Source organism: Pteropus medius, unplaced genomic scaffold, assembly GCF_902729225.1.
Source record: "Pteropus medius unplaced genomic scaffold, Ma_sr-lr_union100, whole genome shotgun sequence".
NCBI lineage: Eukaryota > Metazoa > Chordata > Mammalia > Chiroptera > Pteropodidae > Pteropus > Pteropus medius.
The window spans coordinates 131,887-141,781 of record NW_024340692.1 but is presented as its reverse complement, the minus strand read 5'-3'; the positions used below and the strand labels follow the sequence as shown (position 1 = coordinate 141,781).

Below are 9,895 nucleotides of genomic sequence, written 5' to 3'. Positions count from 1 at the left end.
ACAGCCAAGAGAAGCCTAAGGAGACATGACAATTAAATGTAATGTGGCATTCTAAATGAGATTCCAGAAAAGAAAAGAACTAATGAAATCTAGATAAAATATGGACTTTAATTAAAAAAAAGTAGGGTTGACAGGGCAAGTTATCTTCATCTTCCTCTTGGCCTCTAAATACTAGTTATAATTAACTTTCTGATTCAAATAAGATGGCCAAAAACCAATGAAAAAAATAATAGCTTTTTAAATAAATTGAGACAGGTTTTTTTTCACCTTGATCACCAATGAGGATTAAGCAACTTCTCCCATTTGTTGTTTTTTTCTTTTTTTGGTAAGTGATCAAGGCATATTTAAGAATGTGGTAGGGTGGTAAGCATCAATAAGAAGGGAAATCAGACCCTGTAATAGGAGGCTGTCAAGGCCAGCCTTCTCCTGAGAAACGCACATTTGTGTACTGAATAAATATTTATTTAGCTAATATTTATTAATCGCATCATAAAGAAAATGGTGAATCTTGCCATTTTATTGGGGTATTTTTAAAATGTTTTTCAATAAAGTTTTACTGTTGGCTTAATTGTGTGTCTTGCACATTCTTTCTGCGGTATATTCCAATATATTTTATGTTTTATTATTGTTGCTACAGTTATGAATGAAATGATGTGTTTCATTATGTTTTCTAATTTTTAATGAGACTAATTTTTCATTACATTTTCATTATATACATATGAAAGTTTCTAATTTTGGCTTTGTACCTGGCCGACTTTGCAAATACCATGTCTAAAAGTATTTTTTGTTAATTTGTCATATCTTTAGATAAACAAATACTTTGTATACAAGTAAAAAAATTAAAGGATTGAAAATATCAAGTGCAATGACATGGAGTAAAAGGGACTCTCGTCCACTGCTGTTGGGTGTGTAAATTTGTACAACTACTTTGGAAAACATTATGGCATTATTTAGCAAAGCTGAAAAATGCATAGTCCACTCTTAGCAATTACCCTGGGGGGAAAAAAACTCGTATATGTGCATCAGGATATATGTACAAGAATATTCATAGCGGTTCTGCTCATAAGAGTACCAAACTAGAAAAAGCCCAAATACCCTTAAAAGTTGTGTGAGATAAATATATTATAGTCTATGCATATAATAAGTTCATAAGTAACAATATAAATCAAAAACTACAACTTTATGCACAAACAGGGAAAAATCTCACAAACATAATGGTAAGTAAAATAAACTAAACTCAAAAGAACGGACATTTGAGAACTACTCATATACCTCACCATATTCCATTTAAATAAAGTTATAAAACAGACAAAATTGGACTGTATGATTTAGTGTAAAATGATAAAGAAAAGTATAGAAGTGATCACCGTAAAATTCAGGATAGCAGTTAGCTTTAATGAGGAGGGATGGCATTCATGTCTATCACGGGCTACACAGGATAGTGACTGGTGGTGAGGCTTCTAGAATGTTGCAAAATTTGATTGTTTTTCTTGATGGTTACATGAGTATTTGCTTTAATTATTCCTTAAAATGTATACTTATGTTTTGTGCCCTTTTGTGTATGGTTGTTATATTTGACGATAAAAGAAAGTTAGTGAACAAGAATCAAAACTGTGTGTGTGTACTTACTGTTAATTAAATCTCTTAGCTGATCATCCTGAACAATGTCAGCCACAAGAGTATAATGTTTTCCCATACTTCTTAGTTTTCTAAATTATAATGAATATAAGCAGAATTGGGAAAGAAGCAGAAGAGGAATAGAAATTCAATCTCATTGGGGCCAATAAGTATTTTTTCAACCTTTTATGATGGTGAGGTATATGAGTAGTTCTCAAATGTGGTCTGAGTAAACCCTGGAGTTCCCAGACATTCTTTTAGGGGTCTTTAAGGTCCTCTGTTTTTCAACTACATATCTATGTGAGACTGGATTTCCTTTAAAGACTTGAAACAAAACAACATACCACAACGGACCAAGTCCAGAACAGATATGAATAGTCTTCTATTAATAGTCAGACATCAAAGAGATTTGCAAAACTGTAAAACATTTTCATTAACCTTTTCGTGTTTTGGAAAATGTAGTTATATTTCATAAAAATGTTTTCATATTAACATATAATGGGAGTTTTTTTCTTTAAATTTAATTTATTTTATTTTTCAATTAGAGCTGATGTTCAATATTTTATTAGTTTCAAGTGTACAGCATAGTGGTTAGACAGTTATATAACTTATAAAGTCAGTTATATAAATATTTAAAATATCCTCAGTTTTAATTTAGAATGTAGTAAACATCAATAAATATAACCCACATAAATACAATCTCTTTGGGGTCTCAATAAGTTTGGAGAGTAACAGTGGATCCAGAGACGGAAACATTTGAAAACTGCTAATATCAATAATATTTACAATTACCTATTTGGGTGGTTAATTGAGGATGAGTATTACAGGTTTATAATATTAATCTTTTTCTTTATTGCTCATTCTATTAAAATCACAAAATAATAAATGTGATATTTTTCCTGACCTTGAGTGTCAACTGTGGTGTGAGTTTCCACTTAGAGTAAAGTCCTTTGAAAAAGGAGGAAGATGCGATATAATGAGGACACAGGAAATGAGGAAGAGCTTGGTTCAAGAACAATACTCTCCCCAATAATAAAATGAGTGCGAATCTCACTGAAAGTCCTAATTTCACTGGAGAAATTTTGTTCAGCAACCTAGAGAGTTCCTTTGAAACTGCAGAACCACAATGAAAAAGCCTTTATACAGGGGGAGGAAAGAGTCTGTCTCCCCAGTTTTCCACCTGTTGCCTCACTCTCATCCTCATTTGGTGCCCGAGCTGATTCTGCCTAGGCTGGGGGTTCCCTGTAACCACAAGCCAACAGCTGCCGAGATAGAGACTTCACCTTCAGGCCTTCTACCTTCTGTGAAGAGGAAGAATATGCAGCTGAAATCTAAATGCCACTGGTTTCATACTTTTCTCTCTTTCTTTTCTCTTTTCCACAACCTGCATGTCTAGCCATAGGCCTTTGACTAGACTCATTCCTCAGTTTCCTTCCTGGTTACCTCAGCTGGGACTAGGACACTTTCCTGGAGGCCCTGCTTAACTCTTGCAAAGTATACCCCTCCTCCACACACACAACAAGCAGAGGGTTCTACACTCTGCACTCTCTACCACAATCCTATCAACAGGCTAATGGCCTAGAGACACATAGGGGCTGCCTATCCACTGTCTCCTACTATGTGCTGCCAAAACTTCTGCTGCTGCTAGAAACTTCAGATTGGCACTCTCAGATATAGATATCAGTTTGCACCAGGCCTGGATTAACTTTTACTTTAGATACCAGGCAGTTCTCTGAGCTGGATATACTTAATTCTCATAGCAACGCTTAGAGGCCTAGGGTTGAGAAAAGAATTAAATGGGCAACACATTTACGATAGCTACTGAATAAGCTTGAGCTCTCTTCCCTCTGCTAACATGTAATCATGTCTTATCATCTGTTTTCTGTGTGAGTTTCCTATCTCGCAAGCAGTTTCTGGATCTTCAAAGTGAAACAGCCCAAAGCAAAACCCTCTACCCACCTAAAACTTGAAACTACATTTAGTTTTATTTCATCATCAGAGATTGCATCACAAACCTAGGGATACAAAATAACAGTGAACTGATGCAACAAGTGAAAAGGAAACTAAATGCAAGTTGTCAAACTGGATTTGAAGAATGAGGCTGGGATTTCCCCCTCTGGCACCGAATCTGCAGAGAGCAAAGAATTCTCCTGAGCACCTATAAGATACCTGTGTCATTCTGGTGGAATTTTTTAGTTCCTAAACATGAGGGGAAACCAAGAAACCAATGTAATAATGTATGTTCTTGCTGGTATGTGTGCCAAAAAGGAATGACTTTTCTAGAACTTCAGGATATTTACTACCACGCATTTGGTCCATTCATCCCAATGAATGGCTATTTCTCCTCTCTTGCGCAGTGATTGAGCTGGCACTAAAAAGTCTCCTGCAAGCAATCTTGAAACTGCCTCATCTTCCTGTGTACAGACCTAGAACTGTAGGGAATAATCTTCTAACCAGATTCAAAAAGAAGAGCTAACATGTTAAGAAGCACTTTCTAAGTGCCAGGTACTATTCTGAGCATACTACACAAATTAAAGCAATTCTCACCCCAGTTTAATGATGTGGTACTATGATTATCTTAATTTAACAGAAAAGGAAACTAGGCACAATGAGGTCTCTTTTCCATTCCTGGGTTAAGAAATTTAACAATAACATCCTGATCTTTAAGTTTTAGTAGGAAAATTCAAGGCCTGGTGTAACTTTCCCATCTCTCATTTCTAGACCACTTATAAGGAGGCAAACCTGACCTTGTTCTTAGCTTTTATTTATTATTTATTTTTTATTTTTATAAAATGTCCAATTTTACCAACTCTTTGATTTAACTCTTGCTTCCAATTGGCCTGCACATCTCTGGTCTGTCTCTCATTGTCTAATTCTTTAACTGTCTTTCTATCTCCATCTATCAGTCTTAAAGTACCAATTATTCGATGATATCTCTCCATTTAACAACCCCTTCCCCCGCCACCCTACCATACCTATGGCTCTTTGTAAATATAGCACTTCTATTTGAAGACATCATTCTATTCTGTAATTGGTGTTTTATTTATTTTGTCTCTTCCTGGAGATTAGATTTGTTGAGTCTGAAATTTGTATCTCCAGTTATTAACATAGTGTTTAGCCCATGGTAGGAAATTAAGTATTTATTGAATAAATACTATGGTAGGAATATGTGCTTTGATTGATGAACTCTTGACTGTCAAATTGCAAGGAGTTGCCTCAGCACTATTTGCTGAAAGTTCATTTAATAAGTTCTCTTGGCAAGAATTCAAGCACCTTGAGCACATTGCTAGGCACATTGCTAGGCAATGTGAACAAAGGAAGAAAATTAATAAAATTTAAAATAGAATACCATTTGTTTTGATAAAACAAATATTGTTTTAGACAAGTTTAGCCCCAATGCACAAGGATCTTCTTGCTACTTCTTAGACTCTTTTCAGCATGGTGTTGCATCCAAAAGAAATAGAAATTCATCATCCAAAGTCTTTAAAGAGCAGTAAAAGTCTTTACCGAAGTGTCTTATAAAGATAGCAAAGTGGGAAATTATATCATAAACTATTCAGGAAAATATATTTAGTTCCTGTTTTAACGGAGCATGCAAAAATATGAGAAGCTAATCAATTCATTTTACAAGGCTGTTATAACCTGCATAACAAAGTCAGAAGAGAAAATTATGAGACACTCTTACTTGTAAAGGTGAAGATAAAAATACCATGTTAAATATTAGCAAATCAAATCTAAGGGTGCATTATAAACAAACAGTTGGAATTTATATAAGACATTAATAATAAATCAAGAAAATCTGTTCATGTAATTGACTATGTTAGTAAGTAACAAGGAGAAAAACTGAACACTGATCTCAATAGGTAGCCCCAAACCTTAGCCTGCTGAGGCTTGAAAAAAGAGTTTAAGTCTGATCAATGTTATTTTGTCAATTAGGAATACTTTCTGTTGTAACAGACAACTCAGTTAACAGAGGCTAAAATAATGAAGGCAGATGCTTATCTCAATTTGGAAGTCTGTAGGGTGATACTCGCAGGGTTAGATCAGCAGCTCAAAGCTATGAGTGTGCTGAACTCGTATCTCTGTGACTCTCTGCGTCTTTTATTCATAGTCACAGGACAGGTACACTGGTCTCAAACATCAAACCCTGAGAAGAGTATTCCTAGCAGGAAGAGAGGAGTGAGTGCTGGGGATGTCCCCAGTAGACATCCACAAAATCTCATTGTTTAGAATTGTGTCAAATGACTTTATCTGGCTTATTTGTCTCTCTCTTCCCACTTTTTATTATAGACTTAAGCCTAAAGTGGCAGGGAGAACCTGTGAGAATGTGACAGAGGGATTATGTTATTTTTTAAATGGCTTAGCTGATTGTCCCAACGCCCACTTTCCCCATTGGTTTGAAATGACGCTTTTATTATATGCAAAGTTCCACTAAATTCAATTGTCTTCTCCTCAGCCTCTATTCTGTTTTCTTAATCGATTTGTCTATTCTCAAATAATACCACTTGGTTTTGATTTCTATAGCCTTAGAGGATCATTTAATATCTGAAAAGTCAAGTTTATTTGTATATTTCTTCCTTTCTCAGATTTTCTGAAAGTTCCTTGTAAATTATTTATTCCTGATACATATTACAGTTGGCTTGTCAAGTTCCATATAAAAATCTTGTTGAGGTATGGATCAGGAATGCATTTAATTTATACATGAATATACAATGCAGCAATTAAAAAGAATGCAGTAAATTTTTATGTACTAATAGAGCAAAATCTCTAAAATCTATTATTAAGTAAAACAAACAAATTAGACACAGATATATAGAGAATAAATATTTCTGTATGTGTAAATACTAAATACATGGAGAAATGTCTAGGATCTACATTAAATATAAGCAATGTGGGATTGGGGTGGATCCTTCAAGAGGTCAAGGGTGGGCTTTTTATGTCTATGAATTGTTTGAAAATTTAACAATGACAATATATTCAAGTGTGTTTTTGTAAATATAAATAAAGTTAAGAAATCCTTTTTAGTTCTTTAAGGTCACACTTATCATGGCACCTACTCATCCTCACATCTTTCCTATCTGTCTGTCTGCAAATCCCAGCCTGTCTTGCTCTTCTTGCCGCCCACCAAACAACTGATTAAGATTTTTTTTCTCTATGAGTATCTTCAGTTGTCCATCTTCATCCTTAACCCAATGAACCCAACACTGATCACTGAGAGACACGAACAGGGTATAAAGAAGGAGCTGAGAATACTTACACTTGAATATTTTTCTCCTTGTAATGTAGATTTTGAAAATGAAATATTGATTAACAGTATAAGGCAAGCCTAATCAGTGTTATACACAAGAAACTACAATAAGTTAGAGCAAAGAGAGCATGATGAGAGCTTGTAATCTGAGAAGTTTCCTTGAGGCCCTTGTTTATATATTTTTCCTATATTTATCTGTGATGAAATAACTTCCTTAATACAGCCTTTATTTTTCTCACTACTGAATGGGGCTCAGTCTGTCACTAACTCATTACTCACGTTACCCTGTTAATGATCACCAAAGAGCTGATTAACAAATTCAATAGACTTTTCTCAATTTTAATAACAACAATAATAACAATCCATTGTAGGGGCCAAGTATTGTTCTGTGCTGCATACATTATCTCACTTAATCAATTTAACAGTCCTGCAAGGAAGGTATTATCATTCTCATTTTTCAGAGAAGAAAACTGAAGCTTCTCGAAAAGGTTAAGTTTATTTCCCAAGGGCATACAGTTAATCAGTGGGAAGCCAGAATTTAAACATTGATTCAGACTCTGAACGAAGCCCTTATCCACGATGATGATTCTTGAGTGTCTATGTAAGATTAAAAGAAAAAAAAATTTTTTTAATTGTAGTAAAATACACAGGCATAAAATTTACCATCTTAACTATTTTTAAGTATATATAGTTCAATAGTGTTAAGTATATTCACATAATATAACTAATCTCCAGAGCTCTTTTCGTCTTGTAAAGCTGAAACTCTATACCCATTAAAAAAACTCCCCATCCTCCCCTCCCTCGAGCCTGTGGCAACCATCATTCTACTTTCAGTATCTATGAATTTAACTATTTTAGGTACTTCATATAATTGAAATCATGCAGTATTTGCCTTTTTGTGACTGGCTTGATTCATTTAGCATAATGTCCTCAAGATTCAACCATGTCATAGCATATGTCGAATTTTCTTCTTCTTCTTTTTTTTTTTTTACCATTTTATTTTATTTTATTTTTTTAATTTTTTAAAATTAAAAACATTTAATTACGGTTGACACACAATATTATATTAGTTTCAGGGTACAGCATAATGATTAGACATTTATATAACTTAGGTAGTGATCACCATAATGGATCTAGTATCCATCTGACACCATACATAATTATTACAATACTATTGACTGTATTTCCTATGCTGTACTTTACATTCCCAAATTTCCTTCCTTTTTAACAGTGAATAATATTCCATGGTATGGCTACACTACATTTGATTTATCCATACCTCTACCAGCAGACACTTGGGTTGCTTCTCTCTTTTGTGAATGATGCTGCTATGAACATAAGTGTACAAATATCTTTTTGAGACCCTGCTTTCACTTTTTTTGAGTATATACCCAGAAGTGGAATTGCTGGATCATACTGTAATTCTATTTTTAATTTTTTGAGGAACCACCATACATTTTTCCATAGCATCTGTATCATTTTATATTCTCACCAACAATGCACAAGAGTTCCAATTTCTCCACACCCTTGCCGGAAATTTTTTTAATAATAGCCATTCTAACAAATATCAGAAGGTATCTCATCGTAGTTTTTATTTTCATTCCCCTAATAATTAGGGATGTTGAGTATCTTTTCATGGCCTTGTTGGGCATTTGTGTATCTTCTTTAAAGAAATGTCTGTTCAAGTCCTTAGTCCATTATTTAATTCATTTGGTGGATTTTATACCTACAGCACCTGGTTTTCCTAGGTGGTCTCCCATCCAAGTACTAACAGGCCCGACCCTGCTTAGCTTCCGAGATCAGATGAGATCAGGCACGTTCAGGGTGGCATGGCCATAGATTCAGTTGGTTTTCTGTTGTTGTTGCTATCTGTGCAAGATTTTTATCCCCCCAAAAAATCTTGTCCTGTGATTTTTGAGACACTATAAGTTCCCAGTCAGATCTCTAAATATTTGACCAGTTCTTTCTCCCCAGCTTCTCTAATGTAGAGGCATTAACCAAAGATTAAGAGGTATCTGAATCTCTTTATACAAGTGCTACAACAAACTCAGACATGAATAATTATTTACTAACTACTATGTGCACATTTAATAACAATAACAGCAGTAACAAATATCTCACATCTGATGGTTCTCCACTAAACCTTGTTATAGGCACCAAGCAGGCAGTTGCACCCATGCCCTCCCTGGACTTCCTCTACAGATGTCCCTTCTGCCTTTAAGCTATATTTTGGGGAACAACATTCAATCCCTCCTCAACATGTCCATTGTGTCATTACTTGTGCTGGGCTACCCCTATTCCCCCTTCATTCAGAAACTTTGCTTAGGTTTATTTTGTGGAATAAGGCTTTAGATTAGGTTTTTATAGTGTGTGCAAAAAAAATTGGTTTTTAAAAATTGCTTATATTTACTATAACTTAAAAATGAACAGTAGTTTCATACAAAATATAATACTAAAAAAGTGTTTTATACATAATAATCACTTAAATACTATGAATAGCATACATATTTCAAATAATTTAAATAAAAATTTTATGTTTTTAGCTATAGCAAATTGATTGTGCATTTCTCTGTTCTAAACAATGAATGTAACTTATAACATTTAATATAATTTTATAATAATCCTATACATTTCCTATGACTTATTTTCACCTGTTATAAAAATAGAGATGAAGATTGCACTTTGAGTCTTAGAAAATAGCCATTGAGTTGACCAGATGAACCGTTTTGATTCAACGTCTTTATTTCCTGAGTTTTCCTGTGAGCTTGTTAATGAAGAACAAGCACCCTTTAATTTCCACCCTGACAGCCTCCCCAACACAACAGCTCTATTCTCTTTGTTTCAGATACAGACTGATTTCTCGGAAGTTCCTCTTCCGAGCCAGTCTGTAGTTCTTACTTCCCAGAGGGGATTTTTTCACTTCCTGCTCCTTCCCTAAACATGTCTCTAGGTCATTCAGCTGCTGATACAGTCCAAGGAGGAATTTGTCCAGGAGGGTCTCATCCCGAGCCATAGGGAGAGCCACCTGTG

The 9,895-nt window shown here is 34.6% G+C and overlaps 1 non-coding gene across 1 annotated transcript; it reads right to left on the bottom strand.

Moving 5' to 3' along the window:
• Positions 1-8,588: 8,588 nt before the first annotated feature.
• LOC120594740 (5S ribosomal RNA) lies at positions 8,589-8,706 on the bottom strand. The gene has a single exon (XR_005650679.1). It is a non-coding gene; the product is annotated as a 5S ribosomal RNA (ribosomal RNA).
• Between the last annotated feature and the right edge of the window lie 1,189 nt (positions 8,707-9,895).